Raw genomic sequence first — 14,836 nt, 5'->3', positions numbered from 1 at the left:
TATGGACGGATATATGGCGGTGTCGGTCCAAAATTCTGCTTCCGGGGGAATTTATCTTGCGTGTAAGGTAACCTCGCGAGTGTTCATCAGCGGTCTCCGAGCCAGTTCGCCTCATTTCAGTTGTGCAGGCTGCTAGTTCTCTGCAGTGCTATTCGTGGTGGTGGTTCATATGAACTACGCACGTTAATGATGGTGTGTTTCATGATGGAAGCGCGCCTTCGGTAACAGTACTTGGGTGGTGTTTTGGATGGAAAAGGTATGCTCACTATGCGCGGTACTGCATCTTTGTAGAAGTGATGATCGCACAATGGTGAAGTCGCTTTGCTTAGCGAGGAAGCGACGTAGCTGTTTTGCACCGTGCAAGTGACAATATTCGGGCGTGTGTACTTTTTCCATATCCGTAAGCGGTGTGGTCAGGCTGTTCCAGACGGAGAAGTGGGGTGGGGGGGTTGTCTTCCGTAGTCAGTTCGGCTCTCCTTAAGCGCAGAACTGCTGTGCCGTGAAAATTAGCGCGTACGTTTTAGTTGTAACCACAGTTCTCCACAAGGCTGTGTGGCTTGTACCCCGTGTGCAAACACCACAAATTTAGTGTCTTCCGTGTATAGCACTATAATAATTCCGAGACCGTTGACCGGTTGATGAAGACGAGGTTTGTTACGTACGCCATCTGCCGATTTTATATAGGCAGGAGGACTGTCCAGTGCTGGGTGCAAGTTCTTTCTATCTGCATTCGACGTGAGGTTGGTAACAAGTTTATAGAGCAAAAGGCTGCTGTACTGCGCAGTGCATGTCTCCGCTGTCTCACGAATGAATCATTTTGCGGTTGCTTATTTGAACTGCTACGGTGAAGGTTCAGGGACGGTGGGCCTGAATGCTGCCAGGCAAGGGGGCAGTTTAAAGGAAAGTACTAACCGGAAATGTAAGACCGGAAATGTAATATGTACGTGGTGCAGTATGAGAATATGCCCACTACAGCAATCCTGCTCGTTTGACGGGGTACCGTGTTGTTCGGGCATGTCAGGTGGTCAACTTCCTGTGCATGAGAGGCCGAAGGTGTTACGGCTATGTGCACCACTAGTAGGGCTTGGTCATTGCGAGCACACGCAATGATCCAGGCAGAGCGGTTGCGTGAACGCGCCTGGCGGAGGCCAGCTGTTTCCGGTTGTGCCCACAAGCAGTCGTGGTTTATGTAAGGTGCTGAGAGCCCGCAGCATGTGCAGTGGTATACAGGGACGCCAAAGTAGTCAGTGTGATACTGTGTAGGCATCATATTGCGTCCGATATAACTGACAATTTATTAATGAAGACATGCGGGTGTTCCACCGTCGCTCATCAGCAGACAAGTACAACTGAACGGAGTTCCGGCCACTGGAGATGTTAGAGTGCAGGCGATGTAAAGGGGTCTCGCACTAGCCGGAAGTACAGAATCCGGCGTCCACAGCGGTTACCGGGACTGGAGCAGGACGAATGACGGTCAGCGGCTAAGTTCCTGCAAACCAGGTGCCACGGAGGGAAAAAAAATCTCGTAAGTGACTTCCTGTGGTGGCAAAGAAGTAATGAGAACGTTCAGAGCGCGGGTGTAGAAGTTCCACACGCACTGGTAAGCATGGAAACGCGTTTGAATGATGAGGATCCCCTTAAATGCGACGCTAGCCTCTTCGCCGTGGAATAAGTGTACGTGTGCGAACACATACCAAATTTTGTGGGACCGTTCACTGCGACGACTTAACAATACACTTCCTCTGAAGCTGTAGCCTGAGCAGGATCTAGGGGGAAATGCCAAACAATGTTCTAAAAAGTTCCACGTAGAAGCAGGAGGCTTGTCCTGAAGGTGCTAGCTGAAATGTTTCAGTGATTCGAACCCCACTTACCAAAGCGTGCTCCAGCTCACTTCTAGCATGGTAGATTGGTGATCGTGGCTGCGGCACATGTGCGCGCTGCTGCTGTGGACGTCTCAGTAGCGTTGAGGTTTGCGAAATCCGGCCCTAATCTTCAGGACGAAGGCGGTAGGTACCGGAAGGTGCAGAGGTTCCTGCGTAGGAAGAAATACATGAGAGAGAGAGACTTTAATGAATAAAAAATAGGTCTGCCTGGTTAAGAGCCTAGCATGCTAGTCCAGAAGAAATACATGGACTGTTAAAGAAGTAGGTATGGTTTTTATGAACTGCGAACAGATCTCTCTTCGTATGTCCTGAGCTTTCGATGAGCATGAAGTGTTTAATCATGTCAATGGACAGATGTTTTCCGTTGAATAGTCGACAGGAGGTTACGGGTTCGAGTTTAACTGCAGACTATGAATCGGGTGCCGTTCGTAAGTTGTCATTTTGCATCTCTCAGCTCTCACTGATGGCAAAAGCATGACGGACAGAGCATTATAGTATCGAGGCGCAGGAAATGTCTCCGTAGTACATGCGCGGCTTCGCATAGTTCAGAGGTGCGATTACTGCGCGAAGGGTGCACCGTGATGGGGCACAAGCGGCAGAGTATCCAGATAAGGGCTGAGAAGGGTCTTTGCTTTAGAGTGCGTTTCCAGCAGTATTCTGTTGCGCGCCGCTGTAGGACCATCGTCGCGAGAAGCACTCCTGCAGGCTTCCTAGCAAAAGGATAGGCGCAGTGTTCAGGGAAATTGTATAGAACGAACGGAACTGCCGTAATTCGGTCATAGGGTCGATGCGTGGTGCACGAAGTTGGAAGAAGGAAGGCTTTATTTCCATTAATGGAACGGGCAGACCAGGTGCTACTGTTCGACAAGCAAGCCGCATGGTATGCTTCGAAGCTTGTGCATAGGTCAGTACCGACAAAGCGGTTTTTTGCATTGTAGATCGAACAGCAGGAGATTATTAATGCGCTGAAAGCTTTAATGATGGGAAGACTTCCTGTTAGCCGTGTTCATATGACATTGGACAGTTACGTAGTGGTGCACGATAGGAGCCCGTGACTGAACAGAGAGAGGGTGAGTGTCCTGAACTGCAGGAAAACATCCTCCTTCACTGGGCTCAAATTTACCTTGTCTTCGGACTTTATTACAGCCTTGCCCAGGTTTATCTTCCTATAGTGGGAATTGTCCTCACTGCATAAACCACCAGACTGATCAACGGCGCACACTGCGAAGTACGGTGCGATTATCTGCGACGCAAAAACTTGGTAACTTCGTAACATGTTGTACCGGATAATCTTTGCGCATTTACCAATGATTTCGGACATACTGTATTCCATAGAAATGATTGTGTGTGGCTGTAAGATTGCTGCATAGGGTTAATCGAGCTCAGTCGAGGGCTGAGGGTGAAATGCACGCTGCTGTAACCACTGTACTGTGCGAAGCCTGAATGTGTGCGGGCACATGTGAACTTTGGACAGATTTGTCATCGCAAGGGGTGCAAGTAAGATTACATTCCCAGATGTAGCGTGCACAGCACGTACAAGACCTTCGCGCTGCCATGTTCTGTACATTGCACACCGTATACTCCAACTACTACGGGGAAACGGTGGTCGGTCCGCGAATGCAATGCCAGCACTGCCACATACATGCCTGTGTCTTCCTGGTTTAAACCCGATGACGAGCATTTCTTTCCTGAATTTCGGGCGGCGCATTGCAGACTGCGAGAATCACTTCGGAAACATTCGCCTGCATTTCACTTCCCACTGTTTCTTTCGTTCGGGTGAAGTGTACCAAACTATCCATGCAGTCTGCTACAAAAAAAAAAAAAAAAAACTACCTTGCAGTATCCTTTCCCTGCCACAGCGACGTATTTAACAGTGACGTATCCCAGTAGAACGACTTCAACTACGGCCATTGAAGCGCGTTCGTTCGACTTCCGTACATGGAGACAATCCCTCGGCGTCGTACACACTGTTCCGTGTACAGTGCAGGGGCAACTACAGGTGGAATGCAAGTCAACTTCTGCGAAGTCCTACGACCAGCGGTGCGATAACGGACGCCACCTATGGCTTCCCCAGGTTTCACCGGCCTGTACTTCGTAACCGCTAGTTTCGATGGCGCCACAGGAATCTACAGCAAAATCTGGACCGGACTCAGCGCTGGTGCGAGAAATGGGACATGGCTTTGAATGCTGCAGAATGTTACTATATTTCGTTTACGCGCAGTCGTACTCCTGTTTTGTCTGACTATGTTTTAAACAACCAGCTTTTATCTAAAATAACAGATTTTAAATATCTCGGGGCTTATTTTTCGGCTGACCTGACATGGAGAAAGCAGACTGAATAAATATCGGCAAGGCATCTAGAATGCTAAATTTTTTAAAAAGGAATTTTCGGGACGCTCCTCAGAAGGTTAAGGAACTTTTATACTTCACTAACATCAGGCCAATTATGGAGTACGCCTGCGCAGTTTGGGACCCTCGCGTAGGAACCTATTGTGGTATGCTGGAACGAGTTCAAAATCGTGCGGCGCGGTTTGCTACCAATAAATATTCTTTTAATTATCGAAGCAACAGTATTAACCAGGAGCTGAACTAGGACTCTCTGGAGGAGCGCCGTTTACGAATAAAATTAGCATTCCTTTACTGCATTTATTTAAAGAAAAACTGCTATTAACCCCGAAACTTATCTGCTGCCCCCTCATTTTGTATCAAGAAGGCGCCACCACAACTGGAAAATACGTGAAATAAAATGCCGTACTAACATGTTCAAACACTCTTTCTTTCCGCACGCCATCAATGAATTCCGCACGCCATCAGCAATACTATGAGCTGCCTCATAGTATTGTTGAATGCCAGTCCGAAGCAAAGTTCCGGGCACTGTTGTCGGAACTGTGATGTAGACCCATGTTCACCTGCTGTTTTCCTGCTTTTCCTCTTCTTGTCCTTCCCGACCAATTGACTGATGTGAATGCTCTTTTGACGCTCTTTTTCATCCTCTGCCATCCATTCTTTCCTATCCTGTACAAAAAGTTGGCACATGCTATACGATTGATTGTTTATGTATGTATTCTCCCCTGCAATTATGCCTTCATGGCGCTGCAGAAATGCAAACAAACAAACAAACAAACAAACAAACAAACAAACAAACAAACAAACAAACAAACAAACAAACAAACAAACAAACAAACAAACAAACGTGCTCAGCTTCTAACACACTACTATAGCGAGGACGTTTCGACAATTCCCATTGGGAGTTCCTTCATCCCCACTCATAAGGAGCCCCGCGCGGCGATTGCGGCCATGCAGTATTAGGTGTTCGCCAGTAGTAACTCCGACTGCTCCACGCCAACGCGCGGATAAACCACTGTTCAGAAGAACACCAGAGGCCTGTAGAAATTCTCTTCGCATGCAGGCGTGTGGTGTTTCAAAACGACAGCAACTGACATTCGCCCACTGGATGGCCGGGGGAACAGCGAGAGATGGTGTGCTTAACAGGCACGTGTACCTCGCCTTGTCCTCCACACTCCAACAGCCGAGTGTACAGGTGGGTCCCTATCAACCCGGAGCGCCCAGTGCCCGAGCCCCAGCACTGGCATGGCTCAGATTACGAATTGCAATGCGGATGACGAGGTTTGAACCGTGCCCTTCCCGTATGCTAACTCGGCACGCTACCTACTCTGCTATCGGAGCGGCTCGATCGGCGTGTAGCAGTAGCAGGAATTACTGCGAGCGCCTCCCAACCGTTATCACATCGAGGGGATCGGTACAGAGATCGGTACTGTTGCGAGATACGGGCTGCGGACTAGATGAAGGTTAGGAATTGGGCCTTTATTTAGAGAATTTGACCCAGAAAAGAAAAGAGGGCCCCAGGCCTATGAAAGGTGCAGACTGGCTCCCCGAGCAGCCGCTCTCTTCCGCTGCTGGAGGAAGACTCCTCACCTTGGCCAATACGAGCCTAACTGCCATAAATGTGGTGAAAGGGCCACATACGACAACATTCTCTGGAACTGCTCAAATAATCCGCCTCCGGCGGAGTTGATGCAGCTTCCTTCTCCCGAGCGGTGGGAGGCCGTGCTGGTCATCTCGGACCACGGTGTGGCTCGGGCCCCAAGATTCAGGTACGGGCAATCGAGAGGGCCAATGAGGTCGCCGCCAGCCATGGGCTAGCGGCCATCTAGTACGTCTCTAATTGGTTTTTGAGGAATGGAAATGACGCAGTATCTGTCTCACATATCTCGGCGGACACCTGAACCGCGCCGGAAGGGAAGGGAGAAAGGTAGGAGTGAAAGAAAAAAGAGAGAAAGAGGTGCCGCAGTGGAGGTCTCCGGAATAATTTCGACCACCTGGGGATCTTTAACGTGCACCGACATCGCAAAGCACACGGGTGCCTCTTGCGTTCCGCTTCCATGGAAACGCGGCCGCCGCGATCGGGTTCGAACCCGGGTACTCCGGCTCGGTAGACGGGCTCCTTACCACTGAGCCACCGCGGCGAGTGTACGTCTCTCCTGCAGCTTGCTCTCGACGCAATAAATGTTTTACAATCCAATCCAATCTCTCCGTTCACGGTCACGTTTTCGAACGCAGTGTTCACATGATCAAGCTGCGGGTTCCCGGAAAGAAGCGTCCTGGGCCGTTCACGGTCGCGTTTTCGACCATCGAACATGAGCCCCGCGTCCGCGACGAGGCCGGCACCCTGCGGCGCCGATGGTAGGCCGGAACGCTCGCGGCACAAACAGTTCCCGGAGATCGCGGGCCCACAGGCCAGCAGTGTCTTGCAACGCAGCAGCACCGACTGTAACGAGCATAGCAGACGCACGCTGCACAAGTGCAGTGCACTGTCCCGCTCTACCAATGGCATTTCCTGCCTTTGCGCGATAGACCATAGCCTTCCCCTCCTGGTGATTTCGAGAAAGTTGGAAAAATAATAATAAAAAAAAATTGGCCTGCGCAGGGATCGAACCTACGACCTTCGCGTTATTAGCACGACGCTCTAACCGACTGAGCTAGCAGGCCAGTCGGAAATCGCCGGAAAACTTGATGGTGTAATGGTTTCGACACAATACCACGCTTGCGTGCAGAAGTGGCGCCATGAAATTTTCATGGGTGCCTAAAGTTTGGATGCAAAAAGAAGTTTGGCCTGCGCAGGGATCGAACCTACGACCTTCGCGTTATTAGCACGACGCTCTAACCGACTGAGCTAGCAGGCCATTTTTTTTTTCTTTATTACCGACTTGGCCGGGCAGACATAACAAAAATACAATGACATGACAATAAAAGCACAGGTCAGTTTCTAGCTAGTGCACGATGATAAAATGGGTTAAATGATTTTAGTTGGTCGAGGACAGGCAGCCACTCAGGCTGAGGAGCTTGCTGTCCGAAAACTTCCTGAGTATACATGATGCTCTCAATGAAATACTGATGAGCCGGATTCACAACAACATGTTCATGCCTGACATCCATTCGCGTACGCCATAGGCTGTGCATGCAGAGCAACATTAGCAGGTCGCAAGGCACTTCACCTGGCTCTGCACATGGTAGGAAGCGTATTCCAAAAGGAGTCAGGGGGAAATCTTTTTTCAGTGTGCGCTTCAACACATCCCAAAGAAAAACAGCGTCATGACAGTCGAGAAAGATATGTTCTATAGTTTCCACTTTCTTGTACCAAGGTACAAAAAGGCCTTTGCTTTGCAACCATGGCTTCACTGGGAGGGTTCCAGTATGCAATTGATGGTTTGGTTTATGGGGTTTAACGTCCCAAAGCAACTAAGGCTATGAGAGACGCCGTAGTGGAGGGCTCCGGAAATTTCGACCACCTGGGGTTCTTTAACGTGCACTGACAACGCACAGTACACGGACCTCTAGAATTTCTCCTCCAAAGAAATTCTAGCCGCCGCGGCCGGGATCGAACCCGCGTATTTCGGGTTAGCAGCCGAGCACCATAACCGCTTAGCCACCGCGGCGGCAGTATGCAATTGAAAAAAGAAAGACCGCACTGAAGGCTTCACCGGCATTCTTTTGACTCTTTTTAGCACATCCCTTTCGGGACCCAGAAGATATGCACTGCGATAAACAGGCACTGGCAGAAACACATCAAGCAGGTCCTTGTACATCTTTTTCCTTGTTACAATGGTTAGATATTCATCGGAAAATTTTGACCGAAGAATACGGACTGCTGCAACAACTTCGTGCAAAAAAGCACTTAACCCACTCCGCCCTGCAGACATGGATGACACAACATAATCAGGCAGTGATTCTGACAATCGCACTTGTATAACAGTTCGCAGAAAATCATTATCTTGACGCAAGAAAAAGAATCTAGTGACTATCTCTCTCAGAAATAAATTTGATAACCCTAGCCCCCCGTTCCGCACCTTGTGGAACAGATTGCATCGGCTGGTACGTTCCCATGTTGACGCCCAAATAAATGTTGCAAACACTCTGTGCAACCTTTGCACTGAAGTCCTTGGCAAAGTTAACGCTTGCAGAACGTAAAAAATCCTCGCTATTAAAAACATGTTGCACACCGTAGCTCTTGCAAACATGGAAAAGTTGTGACCGCCCCATTTGCTTGTCTGAGCTTTGACTCGTTCGGTTTCATGGGCCCAATATTCTTTGCTTTCTCTGTAGTTGGTTAGCGGCACGCCGAGGTACTTTACTGGCGTGTCTACCCACTTCATTCGACAGAATACTTCTGGCGTGGCCTGCCACTTTCCATGCCAAAAACCAAAACATTTCTGCCAGCTTATCGCACAGCCACTTGCATCACAAAAATTTACGGCTTCTCTCACCACTTCTTGCACGCTTTCCTGGTCTCTGCAGAACACTGCTATATCATCTGCATATGCCAATATCTTCACTTCAGTATGACAAAAGGCGTAACCTCGAATGTTTTGCGTAGTTAACAGCTTTAAACAAAAGGGCTCCAGGTAAAGTGCAAAAAGCAGTGGAGAAAGAGGGCAACCCTGCCTCACTGACGACAAGACAGGAATACTATCACTCAGGCGGTTATTAATTATGAACCTTGATGTACAGCCATCATAAACCATTTTCACGCCATCAGTGATGATACATCCCACATTCACATGTTCCAAAAGCACGAACAAAATTTCATGCACAACTTTATCAAACGCCTTATGCAGGTCCAGTTGCATCATGGCGACACGACCCTCCGTTGCATCACAGCATTCAAGGACACTCCTAGCTACGTGTATGTTAGTAAAAATGGATCTGTCTTTTATGCCGCAGGTCTGGTGTGGGCCAACAAGGATTTTAATTACTGTTTGGAGTCGTCCGGCTAGCACTTTCATATAAATTTTGTAGTCTACGTTAGTTAAGCTTATTGGGCGGTAACACTCAACTGACTGCAACCTACTAGGGTCGTCCGATTTTGGGATCAACACCACGTGGGAAATTCAAAAAGACGGCGGAGTTAACTTTCTTTCGTAACACTCGCTTATTACGCGCTGCAATGCTATTGCCATTTCTGTTTCCAAAGCCTTGTAAAGTGCGGCACCGAGGCCGTCCGGCCCAGGCGACTTGTTTAAGCTCAGCTGCTGTATTGCAGCTTCGATTTCTGCTGCCGTTATGGGCTCCTCAAGTACCTGCGCCAGGTCCTCCTCGACTCTTGGCATTAGCGACAGGAATGCAGTTTTGTAATGTTCAACATCAGGCGTTTTAAGGCTGAACAAGTTTTGGTAATATTCCAGAAAAGCCCTTTCAATCACCTCAGATTCGGAAGTTACGTCATTGCGATAACAAATTTCTTTTATCTCTTTCGAAACTGCATACTGTTTTTCGTCGCTGAGCGGCCTTTTTGTGGGCGTCTCCCCAAGCCAAAATCTTTCACTGCGCGCCCTTATCACAGCACCTCGATATTTCGTTTCATCTATTAGTTCAAGCTTAGTTTTGGTCTCTTTTATTTCTTGTCTGTACAACCCCGGCTTGACGCCTTCCATGCTGAGCATGAAATCAAGCTCGGTACGAAGTTCCTTTTCTTGCTGTTTTTCTTTACGCTTTAAAACACATGCTCTTTCTATAGCGGCCACTTTCACGTCGCATTTAAATTGTTCCCATGTTTCTATAAAGTCTGTCTCTTTTTCTAACAAGCTTTTGACTGAGTCTTTTAGTTTCTTGCTAAACTCGTCATCCTCCAACAATGAGTCATTAAATTTCCATAATTCCCAACTAAACTTGACAGTCCTTTTCCTCTCCCCAAGTGTGATCACGACTAAAGAATGATCACTGAAGCTGACTTGCACAGTCTGGTACTGGGAACACAAGGGCACAACCTCAGAAGAAACATAAATTCTGTCCAGCCTTGCGTGACTAACGCCTTGGAAATGCGTGTACTGTGCTTGTTCTGAACCTTGCATTATAATGCCAATGTCTTCCAATTCTGCCTCATTAATTATCTCAGACAGCAGCTCGGCACTCGTGTCCTGCAGGGTTTTGTTCGTTGTTCTATCTTCAGGTCTACACACACAGTTAAAATCTCCAAGCAATAGTACACGCTTTTCTGTCAGCAGGAAAGGTTGAACACGGCGAAAAAAGGCATCTCGTTCGGGAATTCTATTAGGTGCATATACACACACAGCTCTCCACTCTACACCGGAAAAGTAAAAATCGCATGCTACAATCCGGCCATTTTCACAGGAAAATACAGTTTCCACGGCGACTTTGCCGTTTCGAGTTAGAATCAGACACCCTCCCGACTTTCCTTCTGCATGGCACACGCAAACACTGAACTGTGCACGGTAAATTTCTGCCATCGCATCTGTCGACTCTTCGCTTTCAATTTTTGTCTCTTGAACAGCCAACAGATCGATTTCGTTTTCGAACAAGAGACGTTTCAGCTGATTTTGCCTTCTTCGCGCAGAAAGACCTCTCACGTTCAGTGTGGCAATACGCAAGCTAGATGTTAGTTGAGACGCCATCTAAATGGTTGGGATTCGCCGCTCTCGAAGTGACATTGGTTTGCAGCTCACCTCATCAAAAATCCTTCCAGCTTGCAAAGTACGGCAGTGTCAGCACTGAACCCGATCGAAGACCGGGTTACCAACACGAAGACCCCGCAAGGCACCTCCGCTAAGGCGGAGGGACATCCGACGAAGTCCTACGATCAGGAGGGATGTTCGGCTTGGGCTTGTAGGCCGCACGTCGAACAGGAGGCGCTTTGGGAAGAGGTTCCTCATGGTCCGTCCCGTCGTAGCTCGTCGCCTTGTCATCAGCTTCGTCGTGCGTCCTCTTCGCTGGCAAAGTTGACGCCGCGGGCATCTCCGTGTCAACGTCCTTCTCGTCGGTCGATTCCAAAACCGTCTCAGCTGCACCTACCGCAGCATCATCTGCTTTTCCCGCGTCCGCCTCAGTTCTGGTGTCAGGCACAGGTGGTTCTTCTGAGTTGGCAGCCTCATGTGCCGTGGGAAGCGTTGCTTTTTCTGAGGCTATGCTTTTCGGTACTGCGTCTTCCCGACTCTCACGGGTCGCCTCTACCGCGTCGACTTCGTCCATAATATGCTCCTCAGTAGTATCCCTACGACCAGGACCAGCTACGGTAGCATATGTTCGCACGCACTGGGCGTCGTCGTGGCCGAAGCGACGACAGAGCCCGCAACGTGGCACACGGCACTCCCGACCTATGTGTCCGGTGCCGCGGCATCGGAGGCAGAGCGGAGCTCTGCCAGGAACGTGGACGAGTGCGACGTCCTCTCCAACACGCAGCTGGTGCGGTAAGTCCTCGATGGTAACGCCCACCTTCAGCTTCAATGTCACTGAGCGCGTAGTAGACGACTTGTCGACGCAGCCTTTGACTCTCCACTTGTCCTGAGTTATGTCGGTCACTTTTCCAAAAGCCGCCAGAGCTGCCTTCACGTCGTCATCTTTCACGCCGTGTAGCAGCCAGAACAGCTTCCGCCTGACGCCCTGGTTGCATGGGTCAATGACCACACAGCGGTGGTCCTTGACGTTGAACGCCTCCGCCTGTAGCATTTTGTTTTTTCCTTCTTCGTTGCAGAATGTCACGGCCCAAACATGATTCATCTGATATGCCCCGAGGGCAACCACTTCCGGCAGCAATGACAGACGCTCAAGAGCGTCACGAAAGTTTTCAACACGGTATGGCCTGGCTTGGACGTCGCCATGCAAAAAAACAGTATGCAAAACGCTCGAACCTGTTGGCAAATGCGGCAAAATCAGCTGGTAGTCCTCGTTCGGTTTGATCGTACTCCTGATACCGCGGCCCGGCTGGGCCGCTAAATCCGCTCCTTGGGAGCCCATGATACACACGTCCGTCACGCTCGGTGGCCGGAAGTCGAATCAGCTAGCAGGCCAGTTGGAGATCACCCGGAAAACTTGATGGTGTAATGGTGCCGGTACAATACAACGCTTGCGCGCAGAAGTGGCGCCATGAAATTTTCATGGGTGCCTAAAGTTTGGATGCAAAAAAAAGGAACGGGCAAAAAGAAGTTTGGCCTGCGCAGGGATCGAACCTACGACCTTCGCGTTATTAGCACGACGCTCTAACCGACTGAGCTAGCAGGCCAGTTCGAGATCACCCGGAAAACTTGATGGTGTAATGGTTCCGGTACAATACAACGCTTGCGCGCAGAAGTGGCGCCATGAAATTTTCATGGGTGCCTAAAGTTTGGATGCAAAAAAAAGGAACGAGCAAAAAGAAGTTTGGCCTGCGCAGGGATCGAACCTACGACCTTCGCGTTATTAGCACGACGCTCTAACCGACTGAGCTAGTTTTTTTTTTATTGCCAGGATTATAGTCAAAATGAAAGGGTACAAGGCGTAAAACATATCAGCCACACTTGGGCTAACATGACACTAAATTTTTTTCAGAGACACCAATGCATCCAGACAAGCAATCCATTCTGGTGGATCAGGGAACGCTCGATAAACTTCTCTGAGACATACGATACTTTCGATAAATTGGTCTCTGACAGAACGCACGACAGGTTCGGCATGTTCAAACTGCATTCTCGTTTTCCACAGCGCGTGGAGGCCCAGGACCATGATAAGATCGTACGGTATATCGTCCGAAGCGTCTACCGGCAGGAATCGTATTCCATAATAAGGGAGTAATTACTCATTGACGTCCACCCGTCCCGGTTAGCTCAATTGGTAGAGCGACTGCTCCGGTGTAGCGGTGGTCCCGGGTTCGAACCCCGGACATCAATGAGTAATTACTCCCTTATTAGAAATCTACTCCACCTTGGGGGATTCCCCTAAAAACATTTGGTCAACACTGTTCCCACTTCGAGTTATTGATCAATTCGCTCTCGCCCTACCAAAAGCTTGCCGTCCCGGTTAGCTCAATTGGTAGAGCGACTGCTCCGGTGTAGCGGTGGTCCCGGGTTCGAACCCCGGACCAGGACGAATTTTTCTTTAACTACGAAGTTTCTGAGGAAGCTGTATAGCTTTCCTTTGTAGCCGTATGGCTGCGCTCGGGTGGACGTCAATGAGTAATTACTCCCTTATTAGAAATCTACTCCACCTTGGGGGATTCCCCTAAAAACATTTGGTCAACACTGTTCCCACTTCGAGTTATTGATCAATTCGCTCTCGCCCTACCAAAAGCTTGCCGTCCCGGTTAGCTCAATTGTTAGAGCGACTGCTCCGGTGTAGCGGTGGTCCCGGGTTCGAACCCCGGACCAGGACGAATTTTTCTTTAACTACGAAGTTTCTGAGGAAGCTGTATAGCTTTCCTTTGTAGCCGTAGGGCTGCGCTCGGGTGGACGTCAATGAGTAATTACTTCCTTATTAGAAATCTACTCCACCTTGGGGGATTCCCCTAAAAACATTTGGTCAGAATCGTATTCCATATGGGTCAAGAGGCAACTGTTTCTCTAATGTGCGCTGGAGTACGTCCCAGTGGAAAATCGGGTCCCAGCAGTCTAGGAATACGTGCTCTATGGTTTCGGGCTTTTTGCATAAAAAGCAGTTTGTTGACCACGGTATGAAGATGCCTTTTTCCTGAAGCCAGGTCTTAACTGGAAGTGTGTTGGTATGTAGCTTAAAGAAAAAGGTTTTAACTGAAGGTAATATTGGCATTTTCTTTACTCTTTTGAGTACGTTTTGTCCAGGGCGTCCACGGTGTGGTAAACGGTATAACGGTACAGGTAGCATGGTGTGAACAAGGTCCTTATACAGTTTCTTCCTACTAACACTGCACAAGTAGTCTTGTGAAAATCGCACGTTTAACAACCTGAACGCGAGCACCACTTCGCGGAGATAACCAGTCACAGCGCCGCATGTGTTCTCACATGACGTCACAATGAATCCTGGGAGAAGTCTACTTAGCCTCACCTGCATCACGGTGCGGAGAAAGGGGTCATTTTGATCCCTTAAGAAAAGAAAACGTGACACGACTTGCCGCAAAAACAAGTGAACCAGATCTAGCCCACCACACTTGACTGAGATAAACAAATTAGTTCGGCTAGATCTCTCCCAGGTCGAGGACCAAATGAAAATAGCGAGGACACGATGGATTTTTTGTATGCTCGTTCGCGATGCACACAACACGTTCATCACATACCATATTTTTGAAATTAGGAAGACATTGGAGACAGTCGCACGGGAAAACATTGACAGCTGTCTTCCCTGCCATGCATCAGCCTTTTCTTTTGCCTTCGTTGTTTGATCGGTCCAGTATTGTTCAGGATCACGATAACACTCGAGGGGCGCACCGAGGTATGGTTTAGGAACTGTTGACCAATGAAGGCGACAAAATTGCTCCGGCGTGGCGTCCCAGTCTCCATGCCAAAATCCATAACTTTTGTCCCAATTTATCTGGGCTCCGGTGTATTCGCAAAATTGTTCAACAACAGCTGTGGCTTCTTTAATGCTTTCTTTGTTTGCGCATAATACAGCGATATCATCCGCGTAGGCCAAGATTTTTATTTCTGCCTCACGTACTCTATATCCTGTTATGCGTTCATTGTTTGCAATTGCCA

General features: G+C 48.9%; 3 non-coding genes across 3 annotated transcripts; all 3 read right to left on the bottom strand.

The window, feature by feature from the left end:
- Positions 1 to 6,819: 6,819 nt before the first annotated feature.
- On the bottom strand, positions 6,820 to 6,893 carry TRNAI-AAU (transfer RNA isoleucine (anticodon AAU)). Its single transcript has one exon. It is a non-coding gene; the product is annotated as a tRNA-Ile (tRNA).
- A 120-nt stretch (positions 6,894 to 7,013) lies between these two features.
- Positions 7,014 to 7,087, bottom strand: TRNAI-AAU (transfer RNA isoleucine (anticodon AAU)). The gene has a single exon. It is a non-coding gene; the product is annotated as a tRNA-Ile (tRNA).
- Positions 7,088 to 12,343: 5,256 nt separating this feature from the next.
- Positions 12,344 to 12,417, bottom strand: TRNAI-AAU (transfer RNA isoleucine (anticodon AAU)). The gene has a single exon. It is a non-coding gene; the product is annotated as a tRNA-Ile (tRNA).
- Positions 12,418 to 14,836: the final 2,419 nt, after the last annotated feature.

Source organism: Amblyomma mixtum, chromosome 6, assembly GCF_055824585.1.
Source record: "Amblyomma mixtum isolate Tamu chromosome 6, ASM5582458v1, whole genome shotgun sequence".
NCBI classification, from domain to species: domain Eukaryota; kingdom Metazoa; phylum Arthropoda; class Arachnida; order Ixodida; family Ixodidae; genus Amblyomma; species Amblyomma mixtum.
Note: the sequence above shows the minus strand (reverse complement) of the source record. Positions and strands in the feature narration are given on the sequence as shown.